At 30.0% G+C, this 22,691-nt stretch overlaps 1 protein-coding gene across 1 annotated transcript in view; it reads left to right on the forward strand.

Annotated features, from left to right (window-relative positions):
* LOC108685281 (small conductance calcium-activated potassium channel protein) overlaps positions 1 to 22,691 on the forward strand; it is a 187,121-nt gene that overhangs the window by 21,051 nt on the left and 143,379 nt on the right. The window lies entirely within an intron of this gene.

A 22,691-nucleotide genomic window follows, 5' to 3' on the forward strand; every position in this document is an offset into this window, starting at 1 on the left:
CTCTCCAGTACCACTTTGTGTCTTTTAAGAATGTTTTGTATATATTTTCAAAATGGTAATAAAATTATGAAAAAAATAATTCAGCTCAACTTAAAAAAGATTTTTATGGAGCAAATATAATTGAGCACAATTGTTTTGTTATAATGAATTAACAGAATATTATATTGTGTTAATAGATATTTTTACAATACATTTATGGGAGAATTTTTTTTTTACATTGAATTTCTGAGAAAATATAATGGAGGGGATTATACATTTTTCAGAAAACAAATTGAAGATATAGGTATTTGATAAATTTAATTCTTCTTATTATCTTTGTTTCTAATTATATCAGATCCATCTTGTAATTATGTTCATTGGATTTCCTTCCATAAAGGCACAATAAAAGGTAACAATGACTTTCTCAATACATCAATTTATTTATTCGTCTATTGATGAACCAATCAGCGCTTTTTAGCCTAAATAAACAATCAAATGCGAACAAAGTCCGGAAAACGTCAGTCGTTCCTCACGAGAGCTCGTTTATGCGTTTTCCATTCGCCTGCGATTTTCTTGTCAGAGACGGAGCGATTCATCCCCGGACACACACGTGTATTTGTACTCCTCCCTGTCGTTTCTGGCTATTCGCTTTTCCCATTTTCCACAGTATCACACATAGAAATTCGACACTCGATTTTCGCTTTGTGTTGATCTCTGTTGTTGCACGCGCGTCCTCCGATCCCCTCTCACGCCCAGGAGATATTTTTCTATTATTTTTCTATTATTCTATCCTTTCGCGTGTCTCCTCTCTCTCGATCCCAATTCCCGTTGTTGTTTTCACCTTCATCACTCCAGTGGATAGTTAAAAAAATAGCCAGGCTATGGCTCGTCGATCGACGTTTACTTTATCGATCGAGCTTTTATCTGATCCGCCGTATATTAGCGAGCTTTTACACGCGTGGGAACGTTAAAGTAAATGAAGTACGTCGTTACGTCGTCAACGTTAACCCTTCGCCGTATGTTTACATTGGGTTAACTCCGCACTGCGGGTTAATGTTGTCTACGGTTGCTCAGTTTGTAGATAATTTCTCATGATTACACTATTAATACTCTTGTAATGTTTAGCTTATCTAAATATTACGTGATGTTAAACACTCCTTTTTACAATAGAACCTCATTTTTGCGATTCCTACTCGCTTAATGTTGACTTCGCCTTACGTTCGTTTTCTCTTCTAATTGTAAACAGTGCAAGTAATGAGAAATGGCACTTGGCAAAAAAGAACTAGTTTCGCATTTCATTTGAAATTTGTCGAAGAATTCTTGATTTCACGAAATGATGAGACAATTTATATGCTATGTAAAATTATAGAAATAATATTTGTAAAAATTACAATTTGTAATGAAAATAATGAAAATATATAAAGTTATGTATTTTTACAAATATTAGTATTTTTATCTTTGTTTATGTAAATATGTCTTTATGTTAGACAGAAAGCCAGACAGAATTCAAAAAATGATTCTTTTTAGAGATCTCTGAATTATGAAATGTAGTTTTCTTCCATTCCATTTCTGATGACAAAAATATTCTTAAAGATACTAAAAGATTTTATTTTTGTATTATCAATTCTAAGCTCTTTTACAGATAGAAAACGAAATCTTCTTATAGTCTATAAGAATTTACAACATAATTGAAATAGCTTTTAGATAATATTTCAGTAAACATAAATAATACAACTCTCAAGAATATGAATTTTTACACACAACTAAACAAAATTTTACTGTCAAACTACATATACTTGATTTAATTTTCTTATGAAGCTCTATTTCGGCGATTTGCTTTCAAAAAATTATTTTAAACATATGTGAATATATATGTGTCATAATATTATGCTTTTTATTCTGTTCTATATCATTTTTACTTACAAGAAATAAAATTTCGCGATATATATCTACTGACTACTGCTGCATACTTACTGATTGCGGGTGAGCAAGTTTTTGCAAATCTATTACGAATACATTACGTTCATTCATAAAGAATTTAGAAAGACGAATTCTTTTTTTAATTCATAACGATTCACCTTATTTGGGAAATTACAATAACAGCAGAATTTATAATTTTTATGTAAATGTACATAAAAATTTTTTTTTTATTTTTGCAAATTATTCAATTATTCTAAAGAAGTAGTTTTATTTGTAAGTTGTAACTTTATTTACATGTGTAAATACACATATTTAATAGTTCCAAAATTTCTCTAGATATATAATAATAATTGTTATAATTTTTTTAATAGTATAGAATAATCTGTAAATACTTCTCATTTTAGCATATATCATAAAAGATAAAAGATAAAACTAATCGGACTCAATATAGATATCTACTTAAAATGCTTTTCACTATTTATAGGTAATTACACGATTAATTCAACAGATAGTAATAGTTCGTGCAAGTTGTCTGTCTGACTTGATTGCGTCAGTTTATTCCTCAATGTATCCACTCTGTTATCGTCAATAAAGCAAAATGTAGAATGTCGTAGTTATGATGTAATATTTATAGATATAGACATACTGATTATATACATCGATTGTAATGTTTCTTTTGATACTTCAGTTATTCTAAACGATGATTCTATTTCACTAGCTAAACATTTTCAAATTATGTTATATTGTTAAAAAGTTTTATATAAAATTACAGCAATTATAGTGAGGAATACATTATTAAATGTATATATTTACACATGTAAGTATATAAAATTATAATTTACAATTAAAACTTCTTCTTTGTAATAATTGAATAATTTGCGAAAGTAAAAAATTGAAATTAAGTTTATAAAAATTATACGTTATGATTTGTTAATTATGTTACAAATTTCTCTCAAGTTATTAACAAGGGTGGAAATAAGCACATAAGTAGACAAGTAAAAAGTAAACAAGTTTATTTGCAAAATAATTCTTTTTTTTTTGTGTATTTTTATATATCAATAAACATATTAATATGTTAAACTTTATAAAAATAACATTGGATTATTTAATGTTTCGGTTTTCTAATATTTTTTTACGAAAGAGATGGAAACATATTTTTTGATCATCTTAAGTGCACATGTACGCAGTGTACTGCTACTTTTTTTAAATTTTTAATATTTGAATATGTTTTATATTTTTTATTAACATTCAGAAACGTTTCTTTTTTTAATGCAATTGATTTTTAATTTTAGACTCGGCAAAAAATTAAAATCACAAAGCTTAGTATTCAGGTATCAGTTACCTTATACTTTATTTTTAGATATAATTTATGTGTAGCTCCGATACGTGACCGAGCTTTCGTGCAAAATGTAAAAACTGATAGCTGAAAATTGGAAAAATGGTTTCCTTCGCGCGTACACGATACGGTATGAATAAATAAGATCTACGTGCACCCACGGGAATAAGAATGGCACGCAATGAAGAGACAGTTAAATACGGGGTAACTTGGGATATTATTGTGAATTGTCTCGCATGTCAATTTCGATCCCCAGGGACGTCCTGCGAGTATACAGGGTCATCGTAATCGGTTACGAGAAAGGTCTTCGGGGAATTTGATTAGATCTCCAGCAAATTTTCTAACTGACATGATCGCTTTTTGTGTTCGTGGTGTTTGCCGTCGCAAAGACGCTTCTCGTAAAATTGGTTAACTCTCCTCTCTGGTCGGTGCATGTCTTTTTTGATCTTGATTACGTAGGTACTTTAATTAAACTCCTGATCACAGCATAGCACCGAGGTAGACACGCAGCAGCAAGTAATCGAATTATCTGCATTCTTAAAGATTAAAGAACACGGTAGCGTTTTGTCCTAAGTTGTACATTTTTGTAATTACCCAAGTAGAAAAATGTGTAAGAAAAACAATGAGAAAAATTGATCACTAGTTAAAAACTGATTAGTTCTTATTACTTTGAGTTTATTAGACTAACTAGAATAATTATTCAGTAATCGGTCAGAAATCGTGGTTAAGTAAAACTGGTTAAGAACTATCCAGAAACTAGTCAGGTCAGACGGTTCCATAAATAATAGTTTCTGGCTATATAGAACTCGGAAAATTATGATTGTTATTTTCTCAACTATAAGCCAGAAATTGACCAAGTCAAACAAAATAAAATAATATCTGAAATTGTGGAACTTAATAATAATGGATATTTCTGAAAATATATGAAAATAAAAAAAGATTAAAAGTTTTGGAAAGTCAAAGAATAATTATAATAGTTGAATTTCCTTCATCATTTATAATGTTATTATTTTTGAACAAGATATATAACAAGCGCGTTGTATAATAGATAATAATTTAATTTATTGTTAAAAATACATGTCTGTCTTGCATGGTAACGATCTTGAGAGAAAGATCCACGGCGCTTTGTTATGAGCTATTAAATTTTCGGTAGATTAATGTCTCGCTGTTTCGTTGGAAGCTCATAGTATGTTTGAGATAAAGTTAGAAAAGAAACAATTATATATATATATATATATATATATATATGTGTGTATGTATATATAAAAGAATAGTAAAATAACAATAGAGAATACTCAACCCTAGAATTGTTTTAATTAAAGATCGTGAATTTAACTATGTAGTAACTGAAGATTAGTAATATTCCGTACACGAAATGCAAGTCACAAAACACGCGTTTGAGCCACGCGCATATACGAAATTTTAGGTATACATCGTTATAATTTCCGTGGACATGGAATTTATTGCTCCTCAGTGGCGAGCTTGCATAAAATTCCGACAGAGCGGTGTTATAAAATTATACACGAGACATATGCGAAGTTTTTGGGCTGGACAGAGGACACTTGGCTTTTTTTTTTGTTATTTATGCAGCAACTCGTCTCCAGCGACCCATAATAAAATGCTATTATGCACGAGGGTTGTATGCAGAGGAAACGTTCGGCCTGGAAGTTTAAAAAAAAAAAAAAGAAAGAGAAGAGAAAGGAAGAGCGCACGTTACGCAAGATGTTTCCTCTGGATGAATCCCGCGCGTCGTCGTCGACGAAAATTCCACCGCGTTTTCAACTCGACCGAGCTTATACGCTCGGGTAGAAGCATTAATCTCGATTTATACCTGAATCCGACAATATGGTTATCTACGCCGACAACCGCAACTAGTTCTTCCCTTTTGTATTTTCTCAACCTGCCTCTCTTACTTCTTAGAATTTAAAGAATTATAATTGACTAGCGTAGGTTAAACTTTATGAAAGATGAGCATATTACTGGATTTAAGAATATATCAAGTCTATAATCTCTGCAAAAAGTCACTGGAACTGCAAGTTTATATTTTCGTATAAAAATGAATGTTATACTGCACATACGAAACAATTTAATAGGGTCAATATTTATATTTGGCAATACAATTTTATAATTTAAATAAAAATTTTCTTATTTTGTTTTATTTATTTTTTTTAAATGTGTCTTCTTCTTATTGAAATAATTTTTTATCTAGGTTCTAACTTTTTATTACTTTGAAATATAATATAAAAAAATCTCTGTATTTTTCTATATTATGTCTCAAAGTATAAGTAATACAAAGTAATACAATGATTTTCATTTTATTAAAAAATACATGTAATACATGTAATACATCCTTAAGCGTATTCAAAGAAAGATATAGTAATGACAATTATAAAAGTGATAACTCTATAAATTTATGTACAGAAATAGTATAGGAAAGAGCGGGGGAACTTCGAAAAGTAGGGAATCTAAAGAAAAGTCAAAGCTGATGATTGTTTATCAATTAATAAAAGTCTTTATCTAAGTCAAACATTAAGATATTCCAGTTATTTTACTTTAAACTGTAAATAATTAGTGTTCATATACAATATTATCAATATAAACTATATATAGTTTCAACAAAAATGATTCTTAAGCAAAGCCAAATCAATTTCGTTTTTTGTTTAAAATTAATTTTAATAATAGTTTACATTAATAATATATAAATATTAATTATTGTAATTTATAACTAATGTTCTTTGAATAAAGACTTCTATTATTATGTTTATTTAACTTTTCTTTTAGATTACAATTCTCTCCTCCATTTTCCTCTACATCAAAATACGTCGAAAATACGTAATAGTATCAATTTTAAACAGTTTAAACGGGGTATGTGTTTTATGGTTATTGTTTAACTTTTCCCTTAAGTATTCGTAATTGCCCCATTTTCTCTCCTACTTCAAAATCATTGAAAACATGTAATGATTAAATTTAAACGGCATATGCGTTATCTATAATTACGTGTTGTAGACGTTGTGGTGTGACTAAGCATATTTATATCGGCTGGGTGCGAGAAATGAGAGGCTATTACCAACTCTAATATACTGCAATAGTATCGTTCGCGTTTCTTTATGTTCGCAATTCCCTAACTTTGACCTGCTCTCACCTACAGTTGAATAAATTAATGTATATAGTTGAATATACTGTTTTTTAGTTGCATTAATACAGTTGCATAATTCTACAATACATATAAAACTTGTTTAATATTGCTTAGTTATTGCTGTAGTTGTCACCTTTATAGTTACTATCTTTTTCTGAATGTAAGCTTCGCAATAACGGTCTCAATCTCCTCATCTCGAACTTTGTGCAAATATGAGAAGTCAACCTGAACTCGTGGTAGGACAATGTATTTCGGTCGTATCGATCGAAAGGAACTGATTTTCTGATTTTTGTCATTTCCAATACAAGATATACCCGTGTGCTTCCACGAGGAATCGGGTCGATGATCGATCGGTCGTCTGGTAATGAGGTAACTTTTTAAGCAGCTAGGAGGTTCTAGCCGGCCAACTCTGCTGTCTGATATAAATGATTCAAACTCGCTCCCTAGACGCACTAATTATAGATGCTCGTATACAGTAACGGTTGTTAAAGTTCGTAAATTATGAAGATGAAAGAAAATGAACGGCTCACGTGAAATGGTTTGAAATGGCCAAGTATCGATGTTCTTTAAACAAACAAATGAAAAATCAATTTAGATTGTTTTTTAAGTTAGATTAATAAAAATTGATAATGTTTCAAACGACAAAAACGAATTATATAATTGATGTTTGTTATTGTATTCAAAAAGTACTATCGAATAACGAAACCTTTCTATTTAATTAGTTATCCCCTAATTTTAATAAATTTTTAAATAAAATATATATGTTGTACTTTTTTTATAGCGAAAACAAGTTATGGATTTAAACAATGGTGACGAGATAAATCCCTAACGTTTTACAGGATATCCATCGCAAGAAAACAAAGCCTTTTTGTCAAAAGCTTTACTGTTAGCACATATTTTGCAGATACGCAGGACCATTTCAGTTTCGGTTTTCTGCGGCTTAATTGCTCACGGAAAACTAAATGAACATGCGCTGCAAATGCGCCCAGACATCATATTGATTTATCTTCGTTTATTAATCGGACTCATTTCGGAGCAGGGATTCCAGTTAGCATTCAATGCTTATTTCATCATCGTGTTTGAGCGCGTTCGATATGTGGCACATGAATGTGAATACCTGCGGCACCGATATTTTATATTTGATATTGACTAATTTCGAGTATCAATTTCTGCAAAATAAACGCGTTCGTTCAAATTCAAAAAACATTGAATTCTAGAGGTTTAAATAAAAATTATTAATGTGTTACGCCTTTGCAGCGCGATTCGTATCGCTATCAAGTATTATAATTTTACAATTGTATCCGAAGCTGTCATCAGATGTCTCTTTAGAACAAATATTTAATAAGATAAAATGTTAGCGTAAAAGTAATAAGCACTCTTTTTTTTTTTACATTAGCGAAAGTCATAAAAAATTTTATTTGACCCGACGCTTGGGTCATATGAATGTTTCACAGTCGAACAGGGGAACTTCGTATGAGTGAAAAAGTGTTACTGGAACAAGGCCAAACTTATATAGCAAAATTTTTAGATCCTTAGATTCTAAGATTATTTACAGATTTGAGATTACGTATTTTTGCCTTAGGAATTGAAAATTTAATGCTTTGGACGAATTAGATCCTGAAATTGTAAATAAACTACATAGAGGATTAGACTTATTCTTTATTTAATCTCAGAGTACGGAGCTTCTTCGATCGATTAATATTTAAAATATCATCAATATTTAAGAGAAGATTTAAACTATTTTAATGCTAAATTAGCAGACAATTCTTTGAAAATTTAGAAATATTAGGATCTATTCTAAAATCTACAGTTAAAAAAGTGTTAAATTTAAAAAACCAACGAAAGAAAGGGGACTACGAGCCAAAAATTATTATATAGAATAAAATAAACCGTCGAAATATAGAAGTTTAACAAAAATAAAAGAAACAAATATATCATCAAGTTCAAAAATTTAATCTAATGTAGCAGCTAGCAATAAACAAACGTTTCGATCACATTTGGATCATTTTCAATATTAAACATATATATATTACAGTAGGTAAAAACAAAATATAATAAATTTTCCATTTCGCTCTCTAAAACAGATGTTAGTAATATGAAAAACGAATATCATTCACAATTATAAAATATATCGGAAAAAGAAATATACACATAATAATAGCTACTTGCAGTCAATCATTGAAATGCTTCAAATTTAATATTTGGAAAACTAATTAAGTGATACATCACTTGACTAAGTTTGCACGATTCTCTACATTTTTCATGTCCATTGAAGAGGATTTAATTAAAACCAAAAGGATAATAATTATGACAATAATGTGTTGATTAAATTGCACTTACATCGTGTCAGGCTTATTATTATCTCTTTGTATCATTTAATTAATTTAACAGAAAATATTCAAATGACATATAATCACATTATGTTAATTAAACGCTTGGATATTAAAAATTTAATACAAAAATTTGAATAAGGATCAATTTTAGCACAAGTACAAAATATTTTTTATTGTTTATTATAAATGTTAGAATTATTTCTTTTGGATTTACAATTTTCTTGAATTTTTCTCTTTCTCTCTTTTAATCTCGTTGAAACTTTTAATTTCTAAATATGCTCGACTTCTTAGCATCATCGGATGCTTGTTGTCTAACTTACGATATAATGCCAAGTAAATTATATTATGATTGCATGTTATATCGTGTGCAACAACTTCTTAACTTCATATTTCCCGGATGACTGGCTTAAATAGTTTAAGGAAGCTCATAAAATTACGAATCGCGATATCGATTCGGCCATAAATAAAACACTAGCGATAGCGATTGAATTTCAGCAGTCCGCAGATCATTAAATATTTCGTATCGGTCGCTGGCATTAATAATCAAAGAAAATAAAAATAAAAGCGACATGTTAATTAACAGTTTTCAATATGTTTCGATAAAATTTGACATTCAATAAATGACAAATCTAATTATATGTCTAATAATTTAATTTATTATTGAAGAAATGCCTAATATTTGTAATAACTGACATGTCCGAATTTCAATTTATTATGAAATATTTGTCGGAATTTTATATAAAAGCCGCAACATGAATAAGAAGTAATTAATGTTTACGAAGATTAAATGATATTCAAATAATATTGAATAATACTGAAAGATTGTTAATCAATAACTTTTAAAAAGAATTATCGCGTTTTCTTTGTCAATTGTTTTTTTAATTATATTTTAAATAATGGAAACCCTAATTTTGTGTGTGTCTGTTGTCTACGAAGAATTGTGAAATAGAAAAATCACAATAAGACGAACTGATCGCAAAATAAAAATGCAATAATTTCGGATATAGGAAGAGAGTTGAATGACAATGTAGTACGTTGTCCGTATCATATTGTGAATCGGTTTTTACATCTGCTCGACTTATGTTATGGCTCATTGAACATCGACTATAGTTTTCTTTTTATTCTTTTTCTGCTTGTCCTCCGGATGACGGGGAATGAAGATCGATATATCGAATTCTCCGGGGGACACCAGCGCACAGTCTTTAATTCTCGTTGATCAGTGAGGCTCTATCTCCCTTTTCTTCTTTATCCTTCTTCGAGTTTTACGATGTAAGACAGGGATTTTCGGCTAAAGGTTTTAAAATCATTATGAATGGCACACGTAAAAATCTATTTCGTTTCATCCGTCCTCTATACAGTCCAATCAAATTTCAAATTCTTTGAAATAATTTGAAATAATTTTATGTTTTAATCTCTGACATAAATAAAATTCAAAATAAAACAAATTTACTTAAGAAAATTAAAACTTCCTAGGAAAGAAAAAAATTACGTGACAAAAAAATTTGACATTTTATATCTAAACTTACACTTGGAATATTTTATACGATAACTTGGAATATAAACAAGAAAACAAATTTTTCTATCAAAAATTTATAGGTCACGTTATGAGTAATATTCAGAATGACATTTTCGATCCCTCTGTTGAGAGGGAATCAAATAAGTTTCAGCAAAAATAAATGAAGACACAAAAAAAGACGTTATTACGAATGAAGTGTTCGGGAATCCATCCTCGAAAGAACGCGGCTTCGCGTGCATTTCCGAAATAAATCATTGGTCGCTTTCTTTCTCATTCGCATCCTTTTTTCACCGGCTTGCAAGTAGAAATTGACAAATGGTGTTCTACTTTTTGCCTAATTCCGAAGAAGCTCTGTAGATACTTAATTTTTCCACGGAATAACAATCATTGCATCTATTGATATTACAATATTTTTTCGAATTACGTGTAATTTATAATTTATTTGATTAAACTCATTTTTTAGAGTTGAGCTTAAAGCTGACAAAGTAATACAAATCTAAACTCGTCGTATATCTTGCAATTTCGATCCCTTTTTATTCGGGAAACTTTTACAACTTTAAACTTTTTTTGGATTTCTGCTCCTTCATGTATTTGATATATCTTTGAAATTTTTTGTAAATTAGATTGCTCAGACTTGATATTTAATATCTAATTGATCTAATATGATCGCATGTTAATTTGCATTCGACAAATTATTATTATGATGATGAGATCGAATTTGACATTCTAGAATGTATTGGAGGACAATTCAATAAAGGGAGTGAAACAAGGTAAGGCAAAAGCAATATAGATCGGTGTCTTCAAAGGTCTGCGTGTAACGAAGAAAGTTAATTCAGTGTACCTGCGGGATTCATTACGCGAGGCAGAGAGTTGAAAAAAAACTTTTATTGGTCGGAAGTAAAGCTTTGAGTAAATGCGTTTGTGCGCAACATTCTGACAGAATACACTTGCAATTACCTATTCTTAATTGCAGACTAGAGATTAGTTTCTATCTTTTACTCGGCAGGCTTTCTCCATCATCGATCCGCGAAGCCTCGATTGGATTTAGCTCTGACGATTGAGTCCGCTACTTCGTTACATTAATTCTATAGTATTCAATCCGACTTGCGAAAGAACTTTCTGTTCCCTCTTATGCGTTGATTTTCCTCTTATATAGCATTTCCATCGTCACTCGAAAAATTACAGGCTTTTCTTTCTCTACTTTTTTTCCCTCGCTAGAAATAATTTGAAAGGAGTGAATTTGATTTAATCAATGTCTAAACGAGACATCATATGAAATCACTCGATACAATCGTGATACTACAATTTATTAAATTTTATTTTACCATATCATAAAATCAGCGATATTATTACAATTTATTAAAAAGCTAATAACAATTTTTATTAAAAAATCATAATATTTATTTTAGATAGATCCCAAGCAGAATATTTAAAATCGACGCATGAAACAATTTTAAGATATCTTTAAAATTTCTTTAAGATAGTGCATAAAAAATTATAAATGATATCTTAAAGTTGTCTTATTGTGTTGATTAGAATTTTGCTAATTGGGGTCAATGGTAGAAAAACAAGCATTAAGAACATTTTAATAAAATAAAATATGTAATTTATGATATGTTTGTAATAAATCACATTTTATTTTATTAAAACGTTCTTAAAAATTGATCGAAACATTTTCGAAACAATAGAAAGTATAACAATAGAAATAATAAATGTCTGTCATTACGGCATAATAAAAAGAGATAACAAATTAAGTCAATGGTTAAAAGAGCTATTGAATATACTATTTATCTCAAATGTATTCTCAACAGTTCCTTTTTACTATTGACTCAATTTATGATATTTTTATTGTGGCTTAACAGATGTTTAAATGTTATCATGTTCCATTTATTTAACGCGCGACAATATTTCTAACTTTTGACATAATTTTATTATCTACTTTTCATTTTCTGTTTGTTTGTAATTTATTCAATTTCTCGTTTGTCTTCAATTCTATTCACGTTTAATTTCCATTTATCTATTTGTTTTTATTTTGTTATTAAAATTTCTTTATGATTATTTTAATATCTGTCCCGATAAAAGCGTAAAATTAATACTTCTTAATAAAATTGAAACTTCCTATAAACTAATTATTTAATCAATTATTTGAAAACAATATTTATATAATATTTAATTTTATTCAAACATCCTTATTGTTCATGTTTTGACCTTTCCTGATATTGCTTTGTATATACGAGGTTGATTTATCTATTATTACATCAATTAATAAATTAATATCATGGCAAAAAATAATTGAAAATCAACTGTTTTATCACTGTTTTATCAAGTTGTAACAAAGTTTATAATGTATTATGCCATGTTATCTCATTTATTATGCTGTTCCCTTACTTTAAAAGTAAAAAAACAAAGTTTTTCAGGGAAAAAAACTATCTTTCAACTTAACAGAATTTATTGATTAATCAAATAATATTGACAAAAAGAAATATTCTTTCAGAAACATAGTCGAATTTATATCATTTATGTCATTTATGTCATTTTTGTTTCACACAACTCTTAAAAGAATCACCCTTTTTGTGACAATTTTGATATTTTAATAAAATTATAACAAATCCAGAATAATTTATTAAAAGTCACATAATTCGAAATATCAACAGTTATATTTACTTTGATCAATTAAAATGACTGAATTTAAAATAAATAAAATAATTTCTTCTTCAAACTTCGATTAAAATTATCTTAATTCTGAATGTTCTCCGTAGAAGACTTTTCTTTTTATTTATAAAAACGACACAGTTCAAATGTGTCACTTCTGTATAGAAGGTGTTATAATCTCTTTAAAAACCTTAAAAACGGCACGAGTACTATTTGATGAATAGACTATGAATTTAATTTACTTTGATAATTGATCAAGTAATCTTTGTCTAACTCATTTATAATAGGATAACTGGAAAATTACATTTTATTAGTTGCGTCACTTTTAATGTACAATAAGAAAACATTTCGAGTGAATTATCTTCAGATTAGTCTGTTTTCTCATCACCATATGCTTTTGATACATTAAATTTTCATTGAAGAGAAACGAGCGCGTACATTTAGAGAAACTCTCTGTCCCAAGAGAGGAGGAGGAGGAGGAAGCGAAACGTTCCGAAGTACCCAGAATATGAATCGACTGAAAGGAGAGCTATAAATTTTCTACCTTCTCCAGCGACTTTTCGCTTTCTATTTTCGCGAAAACGTTTTCGCGCGTACGTTTGGTGAGTTTGAAGAACGGAGCATTAGTCAAAGCGCAACTCGCATAATGCGTGACCAGCACGAATACGTTTGCAGAGTGCTGTAGCAAAACGGAAGAGCAATCGTGCTCTAAGGTTGCGGTGGACATTTATCGTAAATTAAAGGGATCAAAGGGAACGTCTTCTGAACAAATGGTCGAACATCGAATCCGTTACTCGAAGATTTTATCCTCTCCATATCCACGCATCCTTGCACGATTTACCCTTCGATCTTCGCCCCGAAACGAACTACGAATGATCACACATGTGTGTGCGTATATGTGTGTGGGTATATAAATCGCACGGATGGAGACGGATATTCTGGTACTAGAAAACATTCGGATAATAAAAGTGTCTACTAAATTGCCAATGTTCGTTCACTCTTCATTTCGAGAATTCCTGACATTCCGTTCGAATCACTTTTTATTCTCATCTCTCTCTTTCTCTCTCTCTCTTTCTCTCAATCTATCATTTACTTTTGAAAAATAACAGATTGCAAGTAATTAGGTCAAACAGAATAATCTGAGATTCATATTAATATTCTCTCTCTATTGAAATTATTATAAATTTTCACACACAACAATTATGATAGAACAGTGAGAACTTTGAAACGTTGTATGTATATCTGTGCTCATTAAGTACTTATAAATATTGTTTATATTATATATTTCGTAAATAAGTAAAAATTTTTGGTATTTAAAAAGAAACAAAGAGGCTTAATGGCCGTCATGGAGCAACTCTGAAAGATAAATTAAACTATGAAGATAATCGGATTATGTATTATTTTAAAAATTGATAAGATTTTGTGCTATATTAATCGAATCTTTATTAAAATTTTTATGATATGCAATAATTTGTAATATTCTCTCTTTAAATGACGGATATAATATACATTATATATATATATGTATATTTTTGTACATACACGAAAAAAAGAATCAATCCAACATTTACTACTCGCCTCTCTTCTTCTCACAATGTTGGTACTTCGCATAAAATTACAAATTTCTGCCATGATAAGAAGAACTATAAAATTTACGAACAAAATTTCAATGACATATTTCATTAAACGATCACTTAAATGTTGTGTTTACTTTTAAACTTTTTAGAACTTCTATGTGCGAGTAGAATCATATTAAATGACTTTGTGTTTTTTTATATTTGTTAAAAATTTTCTTAGGTAAAAACAGTAAATGACAAATTGGGAAAAAGTTACTCTATTCGGGACGCGGAAATTTTGTTGGCGGAATGAATGGAGAGAAACAAGCAGAGAATAAAAATGCATCTCGCAATACGTCGTCTGGCTGTATCCATCCGCTCCCGCGCGGGCGGAAAATGGCGTGATTCCGGCGCGATGCGTTTAGCGATTCGATGATGGAAGCGTTGTAATAGCGTATGAAAGCGCTGCCGCCGTTGAAAGATCATCTATTTTTATACGCCAGTCCAGGATCCGGATGATAAAGCACTCTTGGAACTTTGCACCCCTCCTCCTATTTATAAACCCGGCGTTTGGCGAAGGATGAACGTTGTTTTATCCGCGGTAAATCTCATTACGGAAGTCAGATTCCGGATTTTATGTCGATTTATTTTATAGCATTACTCGCGAAATCACAACTTAAATCGAAAATTAGAAGGAATGTCGATTTAGTTAGGCACAAGCAAGAAAAGTGTGACTACTCTACTTCTTTAAAAAACTGATTAAATTATGTAAATGCATATTAAACAAGAATATCCAGACTCATATTCTATTAATTAACATCTATTATAATAGTGTAAAATCTAATGTAAATTCCAATTGAAAATTACAAAAAAAGTTTCTATTGTTTCTACGACATTGTACGAGATTGTATTATATATTTTATAAGCAAACTGTGGAAGTATATATTTTTTAAGTAAAATTAATATTTGTGATATGTTAAATTGACAGACACATTTTATTTACTAAGAATGTTCAATATTATTTAAAAATAAATTTTTAAATAATATAATTTTATTATATTAAATTAACATTTGGATATGTTAAACATTTAACACAAAATTTTAACAAGAATTTGAGTGAAGTAGTTTTAATAGAAATATAAAATGTTTTTTATTATATACATTTATTAGTCATTTGCGCATATCAGAGAGAGCAGGGCTAGAGCTAGTTGAGCCAAGGAGCAAGTTAGGAAATGCAAATATCTAAACAATTAAAATATTAATATATGAACAAGTCTATGTTTGCATAAGATAGAACAAAGACAGAGATTAATGCGCTGAATAGAATAATCCGTGACCGAATTACTAAAAGCTGAACACGTGCGTTTTTTCGTTTTCATATTTCAAAAGTAAATTTATTAAGTGAGATATGCTGTTTTTATATAAATTATTTTATATAAATATTTTTTATCTTTAAAGGAATTATTATTTTATTTACGGATTTTTAATTATAAAAAATATTTTAATCGACACACCGGCTGGGATTTATTGTTGGGTCAAGTCCTACAATCTTGTCAACTCAGATGCTTAAATCTCGCTTTCTCTCTCATTATTTTTTATTTTATGTTAATGACATATTGTAAGGATTATAAAGAGCGAAATTTTTAAAAATATTGTCAATTAAAACATTTAAAAAATGAGTATACAAATGAGTATACATAAGATAAAAACTTTAATAAAGATTTAATTAATGCACATAATCTTTCATTTTTTTTAATAATATATAATCTTGTTACACGATGATCGTCATGGCTCAGCCCTCACCTTTCAGAGTTGCTCAACATGCCTGAGCACCTCACTATGTAAAATCTATTGAGTCTTTTCCTCTTCGTAATCAACAAAATTTTTTCTAATTTACGAAATATATTAAGAATTTGTAATTACTTAGTTATTAAGCCATAGACATGCAATGCATTTTAACGGAATTCTCACTGTTCTATCATACTTGTGTAAAGATATATAATAATTTCAATAAAAGGTGTCACAACTAGGTTCGCTCTGGTTATCATAGAATTTATGACAAAACGTTATTTCTATGTATATTTCTTCTTGTCTCCCACCAAAGAAAAAAAAAACATTGTTAGAAGACTCGCCATTATATGAATGATGTAAGATGACCTGGTTCGGCACGACAAACCAGCAAAATCCTCAGTATATTAATTAGTCAGGCAAGCCTGACGTATATACTGTATGTACATTATGTTACTACTGCCACGCGATCGATCGTACCATATGGAATACGCGTTTGTGATAACATACGCTTTCTCGATGCATTATGTTCTCCGATAGGCGCACGCAATTAGTTTATCATAGTACAGGAGATCCATGGCCTCCCAAACCTTTGAATTGGCTTAATCAAACGTTCAGATAGGTTAAAGCTTGCTTCGAGCAACTGAAGATTTCAGGTAAACGATCCTAGATGTTGAAAGGAGTACACGTGCATCTGGCTCTTGACTCATTTAATTATAATATCTTGCGATAGTTGAAGGACTTGTAGATCAAGAGAAGATTTAAGAGAAGCCTACCCTAAAAGAAAGAAAATTGCAGTTACTTATAATATTTAACTATAATTTACAATCATTTTTGGTGCCAACTATATATTTGTTGGTAGAACTATAAATATAATTGTATCATTACAGTTATATTATGGTAGTAATAATTGAATAACACTGAAAGAAAAAGGATATTAGTTTTATGCAACTAGCAAAATAATAGGAACTAAAACATTATTGAGTACTATATTTTTATAGTATTATATTATATTTTTAGTATATTTGGTATTACTTTAATTCTTATTACTTTAGAAAACTAATTACAGATTAGTTAAATTTTAGAATTGTCAATATGTAGTTATCAGAACTATTTTTTTTCTCTCATTGTATAATGGAATTCTTGACTGATATGGAATTGTTGACTGTAGTTATTTTACCATAAATCATAGTTATACATCACAAAGGCATTTTTCTCTCAGTGCAGAATACTGTTCAAGAAAAGACATCATGACTTGCCAGAAGGATGTCTCGAAAATTTAGAAACATGAAAGCACTCTTTCGCGAAGATACGTAGATCAAATTTCGAAAGAGCCGAAGTTACTTGAGGAATTCAAATTCGGAACGTCGGTTATTCGTCGGTTGAACGTTTCTCTTATTTCCTGCATCCGCAAGGATGAGCGAAGCTGCAAATTGAACCCGAATCGGTCGCGTTTAAAGCTTTAAACGAATTGTCGGACAGAGCGACATGTCGCTTATCGTTAAGCGGTGTCAGCTCCTGCGTCAGTCGGCGTCCATAGTTATTTAAAGGCATCGCGTCTGAGTGCTCCCGAAATAGTGTGACGTGGCTGACGTGGTTTGCGAGGCATCGGTACGTGCAGTAGCCCCGCGTAAAGAGAGCGCAATATTCAATTTTACATCCATTGCGAGACGAAAATGTTGAAATACTAATTCTCTGGTTTGAATCCGATTTCTAAATTAATCGGCGGATACAGTAAATTAAATAGCTTTTGGCATTTGGACGAATCTTAAACGTCAAAATGATTGGCATCTTGACTGATTAACTTTACGTGCTTTTCATCTAAGAACTGCTAACTTTAAAATATTTTCTGGTTTTAGGACTTACTTATAGCATATATCGAATGTTAATTGAAACCCGTCAGTCTCGCCATTCTCTGTTCGCTCTCTTCATTTGCAAGATCAAGTTTTAAAAATAGTTGATATTGGTTAATATAATTAAATGACAACGCGATTCAATTTCCCCCGACATGTTCAGTCGCGATTTTAGATTTTGTTCATAAACTAATGATAACTTGCTGAGAGCGGCTGACAAGTCTTCTTCGTGTGCCATTTTGGCTTTTATTAGAGTAAGGTATTCCCGACTAAATGAGAATCGACCTGGACATTAATTCGCTCGATTATTTCGCCATATTCTACCCTTTAAATGAATTAGTCGACAAGTCGAAAATTAGTCTGTTATCTGGAAAAGAGTCAGATAGAATGAGCAAAAGACGTCGTTCTTTTCCGCTTGACGTGGCAAACATTGATTTATTTCGCGTGATTTCATTCCGATCGAATTTGACCATCACGTTTACATAACGTAAGTGTTTTGCCTGATAATGCGTGATGCGTAAATAGTGTGGATCTCTTGATAGGTCGTGTAAAAGTTATTGGGGATTACAAAACTTTTTCCTCGCTCTTAACATGTAACTTATTTTAAAGTAACTACAATCAATATAACCTATCTCATAAGCTTTGCGATTTTTTTCAATTTTTTTGCTGCGTTCGTAATTAATAACTAGTAGTCAAATTCAAAGCAAGAAACATTTTAAAATATTAATTAAAAGTATAAGATATCTTGAAATATTTACGTTGCAGTGAAGATTAAAAACGTAATGTTTAGGTGAATACTCGTGTATCCAATATAACCTAAAGTGTATATTTTCCTCTTTATCGTATAAAAATATTAGAGAAATGGAAAATAAAGCAATTCAATGTTACTTTTATAAAATTATAAATTTCCTATTAACATATTGACATATAATAATATATAAAGACTTATTTTCTGTTAAACAACTGACTTATTTCAGTTAAGAGAAGTGAATTATTTTTTAATTAAAGCAGATCTTAATTTAAATTTAGAAAGAGTGATTTCATATGCATATCCAATTCTGTAAACTGTGCGCTGAAATCTTTTTCTTGAAACGCGATCATGAATAGAACTAGAACAATAATAATACACATATTATTGTGTATTATTATAATATCACAATATTAGATCAGCATCAAATTATTAATTTTCTTCTAAGATGCCTATTAGCAAAATTATTAAACTATGCTTACTTTACAAACAGTTTAATAATTTTGCTAATGTAATATTGATGATGATTAATAATTTGAGCATCTTAAAAACTATGAATAAGTTAATAAATTGCAATAATTATCTCAGCTGGAATGACTTATTTATTTATTTACTTGTCTTACCTTTACAATGTTTAGTAGATGAATTAGAATGAGATATAAATAAATTTTTTTAATTTAGCCCATGAGATTAGACAATTTTCACACATATTCATGATTGATGAATTTTATTTGAAATAGTTGCAAATTTAGTTGTTAATTTTTAAGTTGTTATTTCGGATCTTTAGAAGAGAAATGATCAGTCGTTATTAATGTCACATGATTAATTAACTAATTACTATGTAATTGATAATGCCTGAGATGACTTGAAAGTTTTTTACACTTTACAACAGAATTCACTTTTGAATTTTTTATGTTGAAAGTGACTCGAACAAGAATCGAAATGTTCACTTAATAAAGAGATTTTTGTACATTTAAATCTGCTCATCATTTACGCCTCACTTTCATTAATCTATTCTTTACATCGTTATAGTTTGAATTAAAATCCATGATTTGAATTACAACAAAAATATCAAAGAATTTTACAATCGATGAGGGTATTCAATATGCCTAGGTTTACCATATTGGTTCTACTTTATTAAGTTTTCTTTCTTTAGTTATAATCAAAACTTTGTGACGAAAATATATAAACTAAATACAGTATTGTAAAGTACAAAGTATCAACAATAATATAAACTGTTGAAATTAATAATAATCATATTTGATACTTATAAAGAACAATAAATTATCTTTGAAATATATTTAGATAACGACCACAATTCAGCAACATTTCTACATTTGATAACAACAAAATGCATAAACTAAGTAATTAATTAACTGATGGAAACGAATTACAGTTTGTAAGATATATTAATGCTATTTACTATGATGGTTACACAGTTCTGTGTAATTACTTACAAATAATAAGTAGGTCTTATTAGAGAGAGAGGGAGAGAGAGAGAGAGAGAGAGAGAGAGAGAGAGAGAGAGAGAGATATTAGATACAGTTTATAGAAATTATGTGCCTTAAAGTGTAAAAAAATTTTAATTCTTTAAATTATAATTATTTTTTATTTAATTATTTCTCATTATTTTTTATGAGTGAAAAAATTAATGGACGTTGAATTTCCATGTAAGAGAAAAAATACAAAAAATTTGCGGTTTTTGTCAATAAAAATTTTGCTCTTAACTACTCTCAACTACTTTTCATTCGTAGACCACTTTTTTATATTATTAATTATAAATTTCTCGTTATGAATTAAATAAAAAATTTCATGCGTCAAGAAATGCTTATATTCTGAATTTCCCAAACTTTCATGCGACTTTGTAGTTGGAGCACTTATTTATGCTCGTGCTGAGTTTATAAAATTTCCTCGCATTAATCTGATTCTGGCACTTGGCTGAATGATGCATATGCAAATAAATTCTGATTATTCTCTACTCTAATTACAAACTAAAAGGAATTCTCTACAAGAGAAAGAATAAATCTTTTATTTGCAGAATAAAACACGTTTGAGTTGTCAAGTATGTGAGTGCGTTGATTGATTTGGCGGATCTCCGTCATCGCCACAAATTTTTGAAAAGGGGGAGAAACATTTTGCTATTACGGTCAAACGATATTCGCGATTTAAAGCGTACGTTGAATTCGTCGCGTTTGCGCTCGAAGGCATTCTCGCACGAAACGAAAATTCCTAAGGGCATTCGTGTACAAAGCGTGCAAATAATTACGCCATAGCCTGATCCGTTGCTTGGCTTGTGTCAAGATCGTTGGATCGGCGAGAGTTTCTACTTCTTGGCGCGCTCAAGAGAAGCACTCGGCCGTCCTTCGCTGCCTCCCACGCGCAGTCGACCGTTTTTCCCTCACAAGCCTTACACTTGATTCACCCTTTGCACTTTCACCCTTGCCGAGTACACCCTTGCTGTATAACAAGATGAGACACCGAATGCATAAGACTGAATCTCGAGAGGAGCGGCTTGAAAAATAAGGCCGACCAATCCCGTGGCGCGGCCTCTTATGTGATTCTTTGGTCAATATTGACAAACCCCGGAATATTGGTCTTTGCGGTGGGACGTTTCGAGGCGAGAGTCCTTGCGGCTTGCAATGGTTGTGACTCATTAGCAAACAAATTGGCCGATAACGGGGCCAAGTAAATCGATAAGGTTTCGATTCTGATTGACCGCTTTGTTGTAGAAGATTTATGAACATTAAAATGTACATATTAAATATTAAGTTGCTTCAATCACATGAATTTAACACTCGATGTTTACATTTTAATTTTAATAAATTTTTTCTCTAAAGCAGCCAATTGAACCAAAAAGAATCGAAACTTTTGATTTGCTTGACCTCGTTCCCAATGAATTTGTTTAAATATTTAATTTAATTTATAATTGTTTAAACAATATTTAAATATTGTTTAAACGTTTAATTTAATTTAGATGAGAAAGAAGTTTAAATTTATAAATTTAATATGCACATAAAATGGTACTAAATTTAGACGCATATTAAAAATTTACAATTTCGAATTGAAATAAAATAATAAATGGAGAATAAATATCATCAAAAATAGGTCGTCGTTGCATCGGTCTAGTATTAATCTGACTTGAAAATTTTCAAATGTAGACGTTTGTAAGCTAATAATCCATAGTTTTTTGTCATTCTATTGAATGAGATTTATCGCCTTTGTAATTTTATTGTCTTTTTTAACGATAAGAACCCCTACTTATGAAGCGTGAAGTGCACCTTTGTGATGTCATGTTCCGTAAAGTGATACTTTCTCTGAGGCCGCTCTGAAACCTTAACACAAGATGTTATATGATATATACATTTAATTAAAGTAGCACATTCCTTGAAGAATATTTTTGCCGACTTTTGCCTCCAAATTTTAACTTAATTTGTTAAAGAAGACATTTGTCAAATAGCATAAAATATATAATATAATCTAGACGTAAAGATTCTTTATTTTTTGAAAAAAAAAAAAAAAATTTCTGAATTTTCAGTTTCTACATCTGAGATGTCAAGATTCTGTGGAAAAATGGAACGATGAAATATGATAGAGTACGAAAAGAAAGCAGGATTTTATTGTAGTCTATAGTTAATGCAAATTGGAGCATTCTCCTCCTTCCTGTTATTATCGTGAAACTTTCTGAGAACTCGGAAGGAATAATTTTAGGTAGTGAAAACCAACGTTACAAGATTTATATATACGATACACCAGAGGAATACAAATTTATTGAAGATATAACAGATAGGGACATTGTTAGGCGCATTCATATCGAATGCTGGAAGATCAAGTTGTGAGTTAAGTGATGATCTGAATGAACTCGGAGAAGCTGCGA

The sequence above is a fragment of the Atta colombica genome, unplaced genomic scaffold (genome assembly GCF_001594045.1).
Source record: "Atta colombica isolate Treedump-2 unplaced genomic scaffold, Acol1.0 scaffold150, whole genome shotgun sequence".
Taxonomy (NCBI): domain Eukaryota; kingdom Metazoa; phylum Arthropoda; class Insecta; order Hymenoptera; family Formicidae; genus Atta; species Atta colombica.